At 41.0% G+C, this 19227-nt stretch overlaps 1 long non-coding RNA gene across 1 annotated transcript; it reads left to right on the forward strand.

Annotated features, from left to right (window-relative positions):
* Positions 1-3084: 3084 nt before the first annotated feature.
* Positions 3085-8401, forward strand: LOC121724182. Its single transcript, XR_006035153.1, has 3 exons — positions 3085-4525; positions 4745-4858; positions 7826-8401. It is a non-coding gene; the product is annotated as an uncharacterized LOC121724182 (long non-coding RNA).
* The last annotated feature ends 10826 nt before the right edge of the window (positions 8402-19227 follow it).

Genomic DNA, 19227 nt, shown 5'->3' on the forward strand with positions numbered 1-19227 from the left:
ATGAAATAAAACATGAATTCCCTCTTTTTATATCCTTCACATTCCTGTGCTACCACTACTTTTAAGCCTATGTCATGTTTGATGTGGTCATCAAATAGGCTATGTTTACTTACTCACATGTTAGGCTACTTGTATCAACTAAAGTTTAACAACATGACAGAAAAACAAACTTTTGATTAAAGAACACAGTGTGATTATCACTTATCATGAACACATCAAAATCGGTCATGGTTGAACTGTAAAAGATACATAAGTTGACTCTTAAAAGCATAGTTCTGTGTTCACTGGGTATGAACTGCTGAACAGAAACAAAACAAACTTTTACAACAAACTAAAATTAGCATACCAACAGCTGGCTAGGTTAACGTTAGCAGACGGTTGGTATGCTAACGTTAATTAAATATGCTTCGTGGTAGTGCAGCATGTGTGTCAGCTAATGTATACAGTCGAAGTAGTCTACACGTAGTGCTACGGTAATCATACATATTAAACATATTAATTTATTTAGGGTAGATTCATATTATAGCCATATAACTTACTGAGTGGTTTTTGGTGGTAACATTAACGTTACACACAACTTGGATTTAACTGAACGTATGTTTGTCAGTCTGCTATAGTGGAGCTTGCTTTTTATGAAAGAAGCATGAAACTTTTAGGGTTTGTTCTTGATGACCTAAGCTTTAATTTAAGATCTGGAGGCATTCTCAGTTTGATCTTTGAGGTCAGTTAGAGGTCACTGACCTCTGTAATATGTTGTCACATGTTAAGCTAAGAAAAAAAAAATGTATTGAAAGTTTTTTATATGTTAATGTTTAAATATGCAAATTAGGCCTTATCTCATTAAAAATGTGCTAATTTGCATACATTTAAAAAAAAAACTAGATCAGATTGTCTAATAAAGCCAGGCTCAAAATATTTTTTTCATTTTGTTGTCATATGAGATGAGAAAAGAATTAGTGAGGGGTTTATGGACATCTACTTCTATTATCCTTTAATTCATCTGTGCCTCTGTGCTATGAAATTTCTAGGCCCGAAATTAAAAATGGGTGTATCTTAGGATCTAAATGTGATAGAAATGTAAACTAAATATGTTTTTCCATGTTTCTGGGCCTGAGGAACTCATATAGCATCAGAGTTCAATCAGACTTCAAGCTGTGCAAAGCAAATGCAGCAGTTGGGAATAGGTTGGAAATTAGGCTACTGAGTTTCAGCCACTTAATGCTCATTCTGGTGTATAGCCTACTATGACAAGATGTACAGAAGTGTAAAGTGTTTCAATTACCCTAATATACAAGTATGTTAAATTAAATATATTTAAATTAGGCTCTTAAACTTGCCTATTTCAATAGGCCTAGGAGAAAAGGAAAGAGGTGTAAAGGGGAATTAAAGGGCCATCACCGTTTTTTTTTTGGTGGGGGGGGGGGGGGGGGGGGGGGGGGGGTCACGACTTGGTGACGTAATTGATATGCAAATTAGTGTGTGGCGTCATCTAGCGACATTTAGCGACTTTTGGAGCTGGCTTAGGCTACTTTCCATTTGAAATAGTTGGCAACACTGAGAACAAACCCTGAAAGTTTCATGGTTCTTTCATAAAAAGCAAGATTGTTGAGCTTAACAGCTACTGTTAAACGACTCCATGAGGTGGTTGTTTCCGAATGTGTGTCACGCTAATATTTTGTCTCCTGGGGGATTTTTAATGTTTGTCAACATCATTCACTGATAATAGTTCGTGAAAGTCTTGATATAAAGTTCTGTAAATAGCAGTGATTAATTCACTCTTTTTCTTTCTTTGATTGACAGGGCTGACCCCCAAATGGACCGCGGAATCTAGCTGTCTTCATGGAAGTAACTTATCACATGCTGATGCTGCTTTTAGAGTAGGCTATCCGTTCAAAAATAAAGTAAACTGTCAAATAGTGAGGCGGTGGTAGTGTAGTGGTTAAGGAGCTGGGCTAGCGTGCAGTAGCCTGAAAGTTGAGGAACTCATATAGCCTGAAAGTAGCCTGAAAGTTGTCGGTTCAATTCCCGGCTTCCACCGTTGTGCCCTTGAGCAAGGCACTTAACCCCAAGTTGCTCCGGGGACAATGTGATCCCTTGTAATATAGCGAACATATGTAAGTCACTTTGGTCAAGAAGTGTCTGCTAAATGTAATGTAAATGTAAAATGTAAATAAATAATTATGTTGAAATAATTCCGCGAAAATGCATGGATTCCAGTTGCTGTTACTGGAAGAAACTGGAATCCATGCATTTCCACATAATTATTTTTGGAATCTGATCCCTTATTATACCTGTTCATTCTTACTTGTCACTCGACTTATCGTGACTAAATTCAAGATGGCTGCAAACGCTAAACTCTGTGAAGAGACTGTCTGTATAAATCGTCTTGTAAGTAAACTACCAGTGCTTTTTCAAAGTTCTCAATGTCTCGTTTTACAGTAAATGTCAAGGCCCTCGGACGTCTACCAATGAAGTAGGGAGCTACTTTGAGCCTCGTAAATGGTGTAAAACAGTGATTTATTTGCATGGCTAGGCCGATGCCCGAGGCACCCCCATCAAAAAAACTGTTGGTAGCATCGGCTAACTAGCGCCAGATTTCTGAGTGCAGGGGACAAGACGAGATGAGCAATGAGACATACTGTACGTTCACACTCGGTATCATGTTTCAACACACTTTAGGTCAAAATCACACCGGAATTCTCCTTTAAAGGCTAGGCTAGGGAACATACTTTAGCTTGATATACAAATTAGCTTGCTAATAGGTAGATGCAGCATGCAACTATGTGAAGTGCCAAGCCAGTGTAATGTTGGTTCACTGGCTAAGGAGCACACTTTTGGACTACAAATGTAGCTTGGTAATAAGCTAAAGCAGTTGCTTTTGTTTGTACATGGTCCTGGAGCGATGTTGCCATGTTGGTCCAGGACCGCCTTTAGAATGTTGGTCCAGGACCCACATTGTCATGTTTGTCCAGGACCGTCATTACAATGTTGGTCCGGGGCCGTCTTTACAATGTTGGTCCAGGACCCACATTATCATGTTTGTCCAGGATCATCATTACAGTGTTGGTTCAGGACCGACTTAACCAGTGGCGGTTTTAGGTACGGGCGAACCGGGCGGTCGCCCGGGGCGGCATCTTGTAGGGGGCGGCACGAGCGCTTAAAAAAAAAAAAAAAAAAAAAAAAAGAATAATAATAATAAACGTCGCAAAACGATTTTCTATTATCCATCACTTGTGTGAGGAATTAGGGAATTGGCGCCCCTGTTGCTCAGAAGGTAGGCCTACTGCACTGCACTGTGCAGAGGAAGGGGCGAAGGGAGGGGTTTGCGGGGGACAGTTCACCTCTGGGTCTCCTTAATGAAACGGGAAAGGGGGGATGAATGGGGATCCACTGTATAGTAGCCTACAACAGTCTATTAGTGGGCTAAAATCAGTCACACCTTGACTTTCTTCCAAACAACGCACATCTCATAATGTTATGAATGCAGACCTATGATTCCTGCACATTTAATTAACTGTGTGAAATGGCTAATAAAAATAGGTGACAAAACGATTAAGAGGTCACCCAGGTGAATTGGTTTGGTCTTGACTGTGGTCGCGAGTGGATCATGGGAATTTGTGGATTGTTGTCGACTGTCGAGTGCCAAACACGATGGACAGAAAGCGGTCAAAGCCATCAGGTGCCCAGTTCCGAAAAAAAAGAAAAGTAGAACAGGAGAAACGAGCAAAGGATAAAGATATGTAATGGCCTAATAATAACAGTATCATGTCATGAGTAAAGGGCTAACGTCAATGTTAATTGATAGGGCCTAGCCTAGTATAACTTTTACGTTTGTTAGCCATCTTGCAATGATACCTATGCTTAGCCTATAAAATAATAATTCGGTTTTAACAAACACAACAAGTAATTTCACCATGAGATGGATTATGCTTTGCAACAAAACGGTCAAAACCTCAAAAGTTCTGATTATTTATTTCCATCATTTTGGTTAACGTTGCTGTTTAGACAACGCAATTTTCATGTAACAAGGTAGGTAGGCTAGTTTCAAAGACGAACACTTGGCATTTGCAACAAATCCGTGACAGCAGTTTAATCACAACAATCATTCAGTCATAACTAAAAGAGTGCAAAGCATAGTAGCCTATTCGAGGCAGTAACCAAAGAACTAATTGTTCCTCCCTAATTTAATATGACAGCAGGCATTTAGCATGTAGGCCTAAGGGCATGTTTATGAAATTTGCTATCAATGGATGTTTTGTTTTGTATAAGAGCTAAATTGTAGCCTGAAGTCTTTTAATGACACTTTCAATTTCAGGGGCACTTCTAAAATACTTTGGAGCATCCTCTGCCACTGCTCAAGATGAGCCACCCACAGCCCCTGTTTCACAGGATGAGGAGGAGCCATCAACCTCATCAGCTGCACAGGCCTCTTCTGAGGTGGTCCCTGTCCTTGAGGATGAGCACCAATCCATGTCTCCACAAACATCTCCCTCTACGTCTGCTTCTCCTCAGCATGAGCCTTCAGGTGGGTTTTTACATCTCTCTCTCTCTCTCTCTCTCATTCCTTGTGTGTGTGTGTGTGTGTGTGTGTGTGTGTGTGTGTGTGTGTGGAGGGGGTATGCCTAGGCTACAAGAACAAGTAATTTAATGTAGTCATAAGATTTTTGATAATTTCTTAGTAGGGCTATGAGTTATGTTCTTCTGCTATGTGCTTTGAGTAATGTGACAATATGCTGTCTGATAGAAATGCCTGGAGCTGAATGCCCCACTGCTGAGGAGCCTCTGTCAACTGACCCTGCTAAATGGCCTACACTTCTGACGGACAGGATTCGGACTGAACTGGTTCGCAGAGGACCCTGTAAGTTGCCTCCTGATTTTGTTTTCCAAAGGAGTGAAAGTGATGGGAGAAGTTGCCACCACCACTATTTTAAAAAGACATTAGTTAGTGGTGAAAAGATGGCAAGAAGTTGGCTGATATTTTCCATGGAGAACAATAGCCTCTTTTGCTTCTGCTGCAAATTGTTTTCCAAGAGGAACATTCATTTAATAAGTTCAGGATTGTCCGATTGGAAACATGCAAGTTCTTATCTCACATCACATGAAAACAGTCCAGAACATCTCAATTGCATGAAAGCATGGAAGGAATTGGCAGTGAGGTTAAGAAGTGGGAAAACTATTGATAAGCAGGAGATGGCACTTCTGGAGGCTGAGAGGAAGAGATGGAGAGCAGTGCTGACACGTCTCATTGCTATTGTGCAGTCACTAGCAGTTTGAAATTTGGCTCTAAGGGGACACACAGAAACATTGTTCACACCATCAAATGGGAATTTTCTCAAAGAGGTCGAACTTATGGCCAGATTTGATTCCATTATGAAAGGTCACCTTGACCGTGTTGAAAGAGGAACAGCAAGTCACAACAGCTACCTGGGCCATCATATACAGAATGAGCTGATTGATTTGTTGAGCAGCAAACAGTTGTCAAAATTGTCAGCTGACAGTGCTGTAAGCAATCTTTTGCAATGTTATTGTGAGCCTATATATTTGACACTTTATGTCTATAGTGAATAAGCCTATATATTTGACACTTTATGTCTATAGTGAATATTTTCAAATTTGTGTGATTTTATTTAATATTTATTAATATTATTGCTGTTCTACTTTTATATTTGATTGTAAGTTATATTTGCCACTTTTATGTATATAGGCCTATTGTGTATTTATTTAAGTTCTAATACGGTTTTGTGCAGAATTGCCTTATTGTCATTTGGCAATGCTGTAAGCAGTATTTTGCCATCTCATTGTTTGCCATCTGCTTGTTTGTGCAGAATTGCCTGTTGTTGCTTTAAAAATGACATTTAAAATGTCTCAATAAAAAAATGACTGTTTGAAAAAAAAGATTTTTTTGTTGTTGGGGGGGGGGGGGGGCGCTCGGGGGGATCTCGCCCGGGGAGTAATTGAGTCTAGAACCGCCACTGGACTTAACAATGTTGTCTTTACAATGTTGGTACAGGACCGTGTTTAGAATTGGTCCAGCGCAGTCTTTACAATGTTAATCCTGGACCAACATTGTAAAGACGGTCCTGGACCAACATGGTGATGTCACTCCTGGAGAATGTAAAAAACAAACAAAAGTGACTGCTTTAGCCTATTACCAAGAAGGGACCCAATAGTTGAAATAGCTTTGAAGCTAATTTGGCAATCTTGTTGCCATGAAGCCCTTTCAGACATACGTGTAAGACTGGAGGTTCGGCGGATGTTAAACGGTGGGGCTGTATATCTGAACGACATAAACGGTCATATGGAAGTCCAAACTTAGCCGGTTGTTCTACTGCTCCCTCCCTAGTATTTTCTCCGGACATTATGTAAATGTACTGTGTCTGAGCGAAGCGTAGAACATGCGGGTAAAATTCACACCTAGTGAGAGGGTGTGTTGGTGACGTTTCGTGTGTCCATGGGGTTAAATCTGACTTAAATGCCAGTGTTATGATGGAGTGGCATAGTGCTGTCCAGAAAATCTCCGACCTGGAAAGATGCAGACATCACGGAGCTACACGGAGTTCGGGCAGACAGCATTGTGATAGAACACATGAAGGGAACGGCAAGACACGTTGATGTAGCCTACAACTGCATCGCAAGGCCAAAGGAATTCAAAAGACCAAATCATCTTAGCAGAAGGCGCTGAAAAGGCAGTAGCCTACAGCAACATCGTTGACGACAATAACAGGAGTATTTAGGCCTAATAAATTGTTAGCCAACACGGTCGGTTTTCTGTTCATTGATAGCCTTTTCATGACCTCACTGCTGAGCTCGCTGATATTTGTTGAGCATAAATATGCCTAGAGAAAATGAAAACGAAGAAAACCCAACTTTGTTCCAAACTCCTTACGTAAATGCAATAGACACATGGGGAGAGGATGCTTTTGGAAAAATAAACCATGAAAAAACTAACCACTTCACTGTTATGTTAGTAGCCTATTTTGTTTGTTGACAAAAAAAAAAAAAAAAAAAGCAACAAACAAAATAGGCTACTAACATAATAGTGGTTAGTTTTTTCATGGTTTATTTTTCCAAAAGCATCCTCTCCCCATGTGTCAATTGCATTTACGTAAGGAGTTTGCAACAAAGTTGGGTTTGTTTGTTGCCTAAAAACTTTGTATATGATGGCCTTGAAGTCTTGAGTTAGCCAACTGAATTGGCTGGTACCATAAAGTTTGTGCATGCTCTTTCCAACGCAAACCAGATTTGGGGTTCCATAGCCAAGTAATTCTGCTACATAACATTGAAAACAGATAAATTTGTATATTCGAAGCACACATACAAATAATGTAGGTCAATTTCAAGTGCGCACTTACGTGACTACTTAAAGTATTACCTTACGCACAATAGATTTTTCTTCTTTAGCCTACATAATGCATACACTTTGTAAACAAACAGCAGCTGTGACAGTGGCCGCATATAATTGGCGTCATATCTCGCCTCTTGTGAACTCTACAAGCCCCCACCCCTCACTCGACAACCACACGGAGATTCTGTAATGTGCGTGTATGTCGCTCACACATAGGTCCGTATAAGGTCAGTATAAGGTCCGCAGGTTAGCATCATATCTGAATCATCCGAAGGGTAGGACCTCCGTTTGACAAACCTCTGCATACTCCGGAGGTTATATCTGAAAGCCCTTATGGTAATTCATGCTAATGTTAGCTGCTAGGCTAGGTAAAATACAAAAAAATTGCTTTTTTTCTTGCTACAATTCTGAGAAACTTGCCATGTTTAAACCTTTATGCAATAAGCTGCAAAATATTTTTGTCTGCTTTGTTAATTCCAGGTCCATTATAAGGAAGTTTGTCCAGGTACATCACAGGGAATTTGGTCCAGGTCCATCACAGTGAAGCTAGTCCAGGTCCATCACAAGGAAGTTGGTTAAGGTCCATCACAAGGAAGTTGGTCCAGGTCCATCACAGTGAAGCTGGTCCAGGCCCATCATAAGGAAGTTGGTACAGGTCCATCACAGTGAAACTGGTTCAGGTCCATCATAAGGAATTTGGTCCAAATTCATCACAGTGAAGCTAGTCCAGACCCATCACAGTGAAGCTGGTTCAGGTCCATCGCAGGGAAGTTAGTCCAGGCTGATCATAAGAAAGTTGGTCCAGGTCCATCATAAGAAATAGCACTCTGCAGTCTGCACACACTCTGCTCTGGTCTGGACCCAAATGAATGGTCAATAGCCTTATGCAATGGCAGCAACGTCTGCTACACACGCAATACATCACTGTTTCAATTTAATTTTCTCCTCATTAATCTGTTTATACTATAATTTAAGGGGGTGGGACATGAAACAGCAGTTCAAGTAGGGGATTGACTTTTGCCATGTTAAGGTATGGAGACTGACGGAGAGTGGGTCGGTAAGAGCACTTATTTGGAAAATATGTATATTTAAGTGTCAAAAATGTATATTTTTGTCATATTTGTCAATATATATGTTTTTTTTTTTGTATATATTTTATTTTCTATTATATTTCATATTCTATTTTTATTATCTACAAGAGGCCACGGAAAATCAGAGACTATGAAAACAGACTGCCCACCTGCACCAACACCACAACATTTCCAGATAGAAATTATCCATGTGGACACTGTGCACAGGACAATTTCACACACAGAAATGTCACTCCTTCAATCACCCTAAAACAGGAACAGGTGAGTTAATGAGTTAAAGGAAAAATCACATGCAGCACTACTAATTAGGTGTATTTTATCAAATGTCCCTGTGGGAAAGCATAAGAAAAACACGCAGGGCTCTGAAGACAAGGATGTGAACACAGAAGCAACATCAGAAACGATGATGATAAGAGTGTCCTGGCTGTTCATTTGAACAAATTTGGACACCCACTCTCAGCTCTGAGGTTCATAGGGATAGAAAGAGTCAAAAACCACCAAAGAGGAGGGGACATAGACAGTCAGCTTTTACAAAGAGAGGCTTTTTAGATCTACCACCAGGGAACTTTGGCCCCAAGAGGGCTTAATGAAGATTTTGTAATCAAACCTTTTCTGTAATATGGACTGTGAACAGAAAGTCTAGTGAACGATTGAACTCTATATTTTTTCAAATCTGTATTTGTATACACTAGAGATCTGTTTTGGTCTTATATAAAGTTCTATAATGTTTCTTGTAATGTTTTTTCTAATGTTCTTATGCATTTGTTTGGCATTAATCACGCCACAAGCTTGCCTGCCACTGTCACTGAGCTGGCTAACAAGCCATATCCCCACTTCTAACGTTGAGCTGCCCGCAGTGTAGCTCGTTTGGACAGAGACTGTAAACTTTCTGGCAAAAAGAAGGGTGGTGGACTCAGGCATGGACTGGCCATCGGGCGGTGGGCCGACGCACATTTTTGGGCCGGGGCTGTCATAAATTAATAATAATTAAAAAAATATCCACTGCGACGGTATTTAATACACGTAACGCGGCCCGTTGGTTGATTTTCTTGACGGACATTGGGCTAGTCCAATGACATCTCTCAGCCCTCCTCCTCCCCTCCCAGGGTTATCAAATTTTGCCATTTGAGCTGTCTGACCGCGTAGAGAAGTGAGTTTCTGTCTGTGAAATTGTGAAAATGGATAGTAGGCCTAATAAACCACAGAAGCGCAAGGGGGCGCACAGAAGCTGCGAGACAAAAGGCTAAAAAGCCTACAAGTGGACGCAGCAAAATGTGTCAAAATCACAGAAATGTTCACCCCAAGGTCGACTGTTACAGTGGGTGCACAGGCTGAAGGAGTGGAACACAGCTTTGATGTGCAGTGTAGTAACACAGAGGAAGGCGAAGTACAGGTGGATTCGGAGGAGGAGAGAGACGTTACGTATGATGTGCAGTGTAGTGACAGAGGAAGGAGAAGTACAGGTGGATTCGGAGGAGGTGGAGAGAGACGTTACGAGGAGGAGGATGAGGAGAGAGACGTTACCCAGCAGGGACAAATTGAGGAAGAGGTCAGAATAACTACTGTAAATGTTAGCAGAATGAAGAGGGACGTTTTATGCAGGGAGGGCTGTTTGTGTGTGGAGGGCTGGGTGACCACCTGCTCCTCCGCTTTTGATTGACATGCATTTGAGCGTTTCTCTGCAACATGCATCAGTAGCAAAGAAGCCATCTGCATTTTACATTGCGCTATTCGATTGTCGTCGACGCGGAGAGGAGAATAAAATAAGTTATCCACAACAAATCAACGAGTGGTCGGCCTCAGAACGCACTCCACTTTTTGAGATCTGAAGTCAGTCATGATTGGTCGAAATTGTTGTCAATCTTGACGCAGTACAACAAACAACCCTATCACATTTCTGTGCGCATACAGGCAGGTACGCACACGTAGGCTACACACGCACGCACTCAGAAAGACACTAGAATGACAGAAATTATGATAGCCCGTAACAGTAAAAAAAAGGTTTTGGCATGTGTGTATCTTCACTTAATAGTATCTGGGGAGATTGTAGGCTAAAAGCGTGTGAATGCTCAACATAGGAAATAATTACAGGACTAATTTTATTCAGTCAGACTTAAAACATGCATAATAATAGTAGCCTATAGAGTTTTGTACACAACCTCGTCCTTGCTGGTTTGGAAGTGGTGTGTGTGTGTGTGTGTGTATGTGTGTTTTAATAGCCTTTGTTTTCAAATAATGCTATGAGTAGACTCGGTGTCCAACTTACAGTGTTATTTTAGCTTGCCATAAAGTTATAGTTTGCAGGTGATACAGCTTACAGTTATTATTATCATGTAATATTAGTGAAACATTGCTTTCCCGAAATGGATGATAAATGTGTGCATATATCCTCTGGTATGTTGTGTGCCTCAGCATATCGTATAAATAATCATGGTGGGCCACCATGGCCAAAAATGCCCGGGCCATTTTTTAGTCCCAGTCCAGCCCTGGGTGGACTGGTGCTGTACATAAACAATAGATGGTGCAACCCCGGACATTTTACAGTGAAGGAAACTGTATGCTACAAGGATGTGGAGTTATTAGCGGTTAGTCTCTGTCCGTACTACATGTCGAGGGAGTTCTCGCACGCAATTGCTGTCTGTGTTTACGTTCCACTTCGAGCGCTCCCGGATACAGCGTGTGACGTCATCCACTCCACAATCGCAAGGCTTTAAACCCAACACACTGATGCCTTTTTTGTTATCTCTGGCGACTTCAATCACATAACACTGGATTCCACACTCATACATACAGTGCATACCCCCTTCCCCCACTGGGAAAGTCAGACCACAACCTCATTCATCTCCAGCCAATGTACAAGCCCAAAGTACAGAGGCTACCAGCTGCCACACGCACCTTCAGAGAGTGGACGCCTGAAGCGGATGAGGCTCTGAGAGACTGCTTTGAGTGCACTGGAGTGTGTTACAGAATGGAGAGGACTTAGAGGAGGTCACACAGTGCACAACTGACTACCTGAACTTCTGTATGGACATTATTGTTCCCACCAGAACTGTACGCTGCTTTCCCAACAACATGCCTTGGATAACCAGCAATGTCAAGACCCTTCTTAATAGGAAAAAGAGGGCGTTCAGAGAGGGGGACATGGCAGAGCTGAGGCGCGTGCAAGGGGAACTCAAAGTCAAGCTGAAGGAGGCTAAGGAGGACTACAGAAGGAAGGTGGAACAGAAGCTGCAGGAAAACAACATGAAGGAGGCATGGGACGGCATGAAGATTATCACTGGCCTGAAGAAGAGCAGCTCTGTGGAGGGGGACCTGGACAGGGCGAACCAGTTAAACCACTTCTACAACAGGTTTGACTGCCCTGCTCCAGCTCCAATGGCAGTGGTCTGTCCACCACCCCCGGCTGACTCAGACACTGCTCTTGTTTGCGTGCCTGCCCTACCCCCACCTCCCAGCCTCCCAGTCTCTCCAGCTCTGCATCCCGGTGACACCCAACGACCTAAGCCACCATCACCTGCCCTGCACCCGCCATGCACTAGACCCGTTACAGTTTGCATACCAGGAGAAAGTGGGCGTGGATGATGCCATCACTTCTTCTACACAGGACACATTCTCACCTAGACAAGGGGAAAAGTGCTGTGAGAATCATGTTATTTGATTTCTCAAGTGCTTTTAACACCATCCAACCCCTCAGACTGGAAGACAAGCTCTTGCACATGGGTGTGGATGCTCACCTGGTAACCTGGATTACAGATTACCTGACAGAGCGACCACAGTTCGTCAGACTGAAGAACTGTCTGTCTGACACTGTGATCAGCAGCACCGGAGCGCCACAGGGAACTGTGCTCTCTCCAGTCCTGTTCACCCTGTTCACTCTGACTTCTGCTACAACACCGAGTCATGCCACAAGCAGAAGTTTTCTGACGATTGTGGGGTGTATCAGGAACGGGCAGGAGGAGGAGTGCAGGAGCCTGATGGAGGACTTTGTGCAATGGTGCAAACTCAATCATCGTCAACTCAACACTTCAAAGACCAAGCAGATGGTGGTGGATTTCCGCAGGTCTAAGCCCACTCTGCTACCAGTCTCCATTGATGGGGTCAATGTGGAGGTGGTAACCACCTACAAGTATCTGGGTCTCCACCTGGACAATAAACTGGACTGGTCAGCCAACACTGACGCACTCAAGAAAGGGCAGAGCAGGCTGTACTTCCTGAGGAGGCTGCGGTCCTTCAATGTGTGCAGCAAGCTCCTCAGGATGTTCTACCAGTCTGTTGTTGCCAGCTTCCTCTACTATGCAGTGGTATGCTGGGGAGGAAGCACAAAGAAGAAGGTTCCGGGTGACTTGAAAGGCTGGTAAGGAAAGCTGGCTCTGTAGTGGGAGCTGAACTGGAGCGCATCACTTCAATATCTGACAAAAGGACCCTGAACAAACTGATCAACATCTTGGACAATGAGTGTCATCCACTCCACAGCACTATTGTAAAGCAGAAGAGCCTGATCTGCTCAAGACTTCGCTCACTGCCTTGCACAACAGACAGACTGAGGAAGTCATTTGTTCCCAGGGCCATTGAACTGTTCAATGCTTCACTTAAGGGAAGAGGAGAGATAGACTTCTCCGCATAGTCTGTCTACCTCTTCACCCCCTCCATGTTTGGATACTGTCTGTCCATTAGCCACTTTTTACCACTGTCTTCTGCCTCACTGTTTGCGTGCTATATTAGCACATATGCATAACCCCTCTCTCCATGCCACAGCCGAACTGTGACGACACTTATACCTTTTCTTAATATAGTTATAGATATATAGATATATAATAGACTTTATTCTTGCACTGTTGCACTGTTGGACTTACTCATTTGCACCATCACCATGACACTCACTCACACAGAGCACCTTACCTTACTATGCACAGAGAATCACAGGCTCAGTCCCTGCCTCAGTCATTGCAAGCGCCTCTTGATTGATTAATTACCCACTATGTGGATACTGTTTTTAGAATTGATTTAGATTAAGTGTTATTTAGTATAATTTGTATTTTAGTATATTTACTATATTCTTTATCTTCTACTGTCCTTATTGCTATCTATCTATCTATCTATAGGCCAGGTGATTTAGACCATGTGCAATGCCTGTGTTTGCAGTGAATTTGAGGAAGACCAATTAAGGTCATGACGTAATTCTTGCCAAACTATGAGAAAAAGAAAATACCAAGGAGTGTGTGGACTTTTTCCTAAAAACTGGGATTGTGCACAACGTCTCTTTACAAGTTGATAGAGAATGGAGCCATACACTTTTCTAAGAGATTTATCTGAATTTACCTGTATAGGTGTCACCAAGCCAGATATAATTATTATACAATCTCAGAGAATCATGCTTATTTGGTTGCAAAAGAGTTTGGGTACATTGTGGAATGACTTTGGCAACATAGAATAGCATTCACAATTTATTGTAACATTGTAACTTAATGTTTCACAAAAGAACAGTTATCGCTATAAAGTCAGGGACATCAGTATAACTTTACCCAATATAGCCTTTAACTTTTTCTTTTTGGGTACACTGTAAAAAGTTTAACGTAAAATTTACAGCAACTTGCTGGCAGCAAATAACCAGCAAGTTGCTGTATTTCACTCTACAGTACACCTACTGTATATGAAATCACAGTACCTACTGTATACTGTAAATGCAAACTACAGTGCTGTAATGTATACAGTATTGAATTGTCTACCGTATTTTTAATCACAGTACTTATGGATCATACTGTAACTTAGTACAGTAGTAATACCAGTGCTGTAATATTATATACAGTAATTTTGGGAAATTCATATCCTGCTTTATCTACAGCCAGGATAAATTTGACTAGGCCTAGGTATGGTTTAGGCTACACAAACTTGCATAAATAACCATTGACAACTTGTTATCAGTTTGAAAAGCAAGTACATTTATTCACTTTTTTTCCGTTTAGAAATTCTCGTGTGCTGCATCCTAACGTTAGACCAACGGTTGCAGTCAGCCTGATCCACCACCAGTAGCAGAGTGAAGCAGCACCTAGCAGAAATAGAAGAAAAAAATATAAACAGTGTTAGATAACAATTTTCAACTGAAACTGAAGGCTACTTACAAGTGAAACTTTAGAATAATCATTTATATATATATACTGTATGTTTTTTGAGTTTACTGTCAAAATGCCAGGCTGAAGATGGTGTTAGCATAACTCAGTTTCGCAAGGTATATTTAGCTGCTAACGTTAGCCAGCTGGGTGAGCTCATTGATGATGTTTGCTTGCAGCAACCTTTCTTTTACTGTCTATGGCAGCAACACATAGATATATGTACTGATTACGATGAGTTAACGTTACATAAGTTAGCTGGTAGCAGCTAAACCTCCACGTTAACGTTAACCAGCAGCACATCATCTTCAGCCTAACATTGTGACAGTAACATACTAGGCCTAGCACTACTAGCGAATGTTTTATATAAATTATATGAATATAATAAACTGTAACTTACTGAGAACTAAGGTAGCAGCTAGGCCTAATATAAATGAGACTGCCAAAACGTTAACGTAACATAAAACATTAACGTTAATGCCACCTTCACAGCAACAGCAACTATGATAGCTAGCCAAACCTTACTTACTTAGTTGATCCAACAAGCATGGATGAGTTTGTAAGTTAGACAGTACAACGTACATAGACTGTACACATGCCCGAATTTAATGTAGTACAATTTCACAATGAAACATTAACGTTACATAAATAAATGCTTGCTTACCATTAAGGTGGAGCTGCGAACTTGACAGAGTGCTGAACACCGTTGGTCTGACTGAACTGTTGCTCAAAAATGATCTCCCGCCGCCGGACAGTTCAAACGTCGTCGCGCGGTGCACGTTTCAATCACCACGTCAAAATTTCCCAGTAAACCATAAATCCATGACTTTTCAATATCTTTTCAAAATGATGATTTGGATGGAAAATCAACATAATATCAATGTCACCTTGCTATCTGGGAGCTTAACTTTGTATTTATGTGCAAAAAGAAAACAGAAAACCCCAACTGATTTTCCGCCATGTTTTTTCAAAATTTTCAAAAAGCTGACAAGTGAGGGAGGAGTCAGATTTATTACTGTGTTATGATTCGCAGCAAATTTTTATTACTGTAGTTTGACCATTTTTGACCATAATTCATAGCGAAACTACAGCAACATACTGTATTCACAAATACAGTACACATTTTTCTCAAAAACAGCAGTGATGCTGTGAAAATCACAGAATCTTGTTACAGTTTTGAACTGTTGTACTGTACAGTTGAGTCACATTTCATATTTGGAAACAGTGGCTGATCTAGCATACATTATGGTGACTTGCTGACTGCAGATTTAGAAACTGATATACTGTGGTTTGTTTATGAGGCACTTTGAAGCTTGCCTAGCAATGTCCATCAAAAGGGGGAAGTGAGTGGACAGTGTGAGCCACATGACAGTGTTGATAAACAAGTCAACAGCAGATAAATGTTTTTTTTTTAACCAACAGAACTGTCCCAATCCCATGTTTGAGGTGGGCTACACGCTTCACAATGACGACAAAGAGTTGTTATCAGACATTCACTAAGACTTATTACCCAGCACCAATCTATCTAATAAAACCTTTTGGAAGTACCATTCATGGTATGTTATAAAATATTGAAGTTGTGGGAAGTTGTTATGGCTTAATTTTAAGCTGTATGTTTCATTCGTCCCGACCGAGGACCGAATATTTTAAAATTAAATAAAGGAAAACCGAATATTGATCCTTCGTTATGTGGTATATAGGAAGTGGAACCAAGTCAAGCAGCATCCGTGTCTTGTCGCAAAAAGCTGCGTCGTGTGAAGGACAAACCACATAACGTTAACAACTCTTTGCCGTCATTGTGAAGCGTGTAGCCCACCTCTCGGTTATGGAATGGAAATATCATGCATATCGATGATTCTGCCATTTTTATAGCTGTAAAAGTGTTTCCATTAATATAAAGTTCCCCATACAGATAAAATATTTGAATTATATTTTCACAATATATTTTGAAATATATGTAAATATTCAAAATTGACAGAAAAAACATTTTGACACTTAAAATATATTTCAATATATTTTTTTAAATAAGTGCCCTTAACGACCCACACTCCGTCAGTCTCCATAGCTTAACATGGTAAATGTCAATCTACTAAACCTACTAAAAAACCTACTAATCATCTTTTTTTAAACTGCTGTTCCATGTCCCACCTCCTTAAATTATAGTATAAACAAATTAAAGAGGAGAAAATTAAACTGAAATTTCACTGTGATGGACCTGGACCAGGTTCACTTCGATGGACCTAGACCAGCTTCACCGTGATGGACCTGGACTAGCTTCACTGTGATGGACCTGGACCAACTTCCCTGTGATGTACCTGGACACACTTCCCTATAATGGACCTGGAATGAACAGGAATGGACAAAATATTTTGCAGCTTATTGTATACAAGTTTAAACATGGCAAGTTTCTCAGAAATGTAGCAAGAAAAAAAACAGACTAACAACAACTGATAGATTTGTATTGCTATTAGCAAGCTATTTTTTGTATCCTAGTCTAGCAGCTAACATTAGTAACTTCTTAGTAATAGGCTAAAGCAGTCACTTTTGTTTGTACATTTTCCAGGAGTGACATCACCATGATGTTCCAGGACCATCTTTACAATGTTGGTCCAGGATTAATATGGCGATGTTGGTCCAGGATTAACATTGTAAAGACAGTGCTGGACCAACATTCTAAAGACGGTCCTGCACCAACATTGTAAAGACAACATTGTAAAGTCGGTCCTGAACCAACATTGTAATCTAAAGGAACCTCTTATACCTTTTATTACACACTCAACGGCCAATGGTCAGAGGTTAAAGTGGATGGAGGCATACTGAATGCTATGCGTTGAGGCAGAATGCTATGTGTTTGTTTTCATTACTGTTGTCGTGAAGGTGATGAATGTGCTGGGAAAAAGAGAGGCAATGGCCATTGTAGACATGAAAAGCTGAGTGTTATCATAACAGTGAAAGTGAACACCATAATAATGTGAAAGAATATTGCAGAGTGGGTGGAGATAGTTGATTGATAAGAGAGGTCCCAAAACTGAGCCCAGGGCAACCCATCCAATTTGCAGTATCAACTTAATATCAATACAGTATCATCATAATATAATAGTACAGTTTACTGGCTGTAATGTTTCTTGTCCCCTTTCAACTCAGAAGCAATAACTCTTCTTAAATGCAAGACCATGCACACTATTTAAGGCTCTCGTGAAAATGAGAGACGACTAAATTCTGAACACTCATTAAAGCTGAAATGAGGAGGAGGACACTTAAAAAACAACCAGCTTTTCTTCAATGTCCTTTAATGGCAAAAACTTGAAGAGCACAAAGGATTACTTAAATCTTCAGACAAGTCATTGCAGTTCACAAAACAGCCACTGGAGAGCAACACATCATTAGAAGTCTACCTACAATATCCTTTTCACTTTGGTCAGCATCATCCAAAGGGAGCGACAGCCTGTGTAAGAATACATAACACATGGGCCTTTGCTTTGGCAATAAAGTCTAGTGGCTTTTGAATATAGAAGATAATCATCTAGCACCCCCCCTCCCCCTCAATTAGGAGTGTGGAAGTGTTTCTCTGTGTGCATAAAGCAATATATACTCCTGGATTATCTATTGCAGCTCTGAAGTGCCTTGCTATGTACTGGTCATTGTGAATTCTGCTGTGTTAAACGTCCCACATACTCGACGCACCCGACCAGTAGCGCGACAATGTGACGTCACAGAAGCGCCGTAACCATTTATACTCGCGCGTGGTGGTCGCAACACTAGTTGCAATATTCTCCTGAACAGAGGTGTCGCTGTTGTGAAAAGACTAACATTAACTACTTACACAGCAGAAGAAGCTGCAGTAAGAAACACCAGTAGCTAGCCTCTGTGATGGTACTTCAGACTTTGGTTGCTACTATTCACAACTACCATCATCATTATCATGTAGTTTCCAAGGTGTGTGCACAGGTAGATAGATAGATAGATGGATATATAGATAGGTACTTTAGTCATCCCGAGGGAAATTTTAATAATTTAAACAGTTTAGTTAGCTAGCTAGCTAGCTAGCTAGCTAGCAGCTGGCTGAGTTTGTGTAATTTCCTGAAGTGGAAAGAGATTTTGTTCAGGCCTTAATAGATATCCTTTGTTTGAAAATAAATCGTTTCTATTCTTTCCTCTTAATTCCATGTGTTGCAACTCTCACTGGTAACTTTGTTAACTTATCCAGCAAACTATTAAAAATTCACGACTGTAACAAAACACTGCAACTCGCTTGCCCTCGAACTAGTCCATCTTCCTGTTTCCGCCTTGTCGCGCTCGTCTGAAAAAAAATGAGTGGTGCGCTACCTCGCGCTACACGGCCAAAACCCTGGTGCGCCAGAGAGATCTACGTCATTTTGACGTCACATTGTCGCGCTACCGGTCGGGTGCGTCAGGTATGTAGAAGCCATTAGTCTCTTGCTGAAGCAGAAGCCATGACCTCAAATGCTGTATTCTCAATAGTGTAAATGAAGGCACCACCATCCTTGATCAATTACAAATTTGATTTATTAGATATTGGGTATACCGTATATCCCAAAGAAATCAAGAAAATCTATCTACAAAGAATGTATGTTCCTGACATGTTACTTGAAGAGGTGGTATACACCTCTGATTGATTAATTAATAGACTAATCAGATTAAAAATGTGCACAGCAAATTGAAA

This window comes from Alosa sapidissima, chromosome 11, assembly GCF_018492685.1.
Source record: "Alosa sapidissima isolate fAloSap1 chromosome 11, fAloSap1.pri, whole genome shotgun sequence".
Classification (NCBI taxonomy): Eukaryota; Metazoa; Chordata; class Actinopteri; order Clupeiformes; family Clupeidae; genus Alosa; species Alosa sapidissima.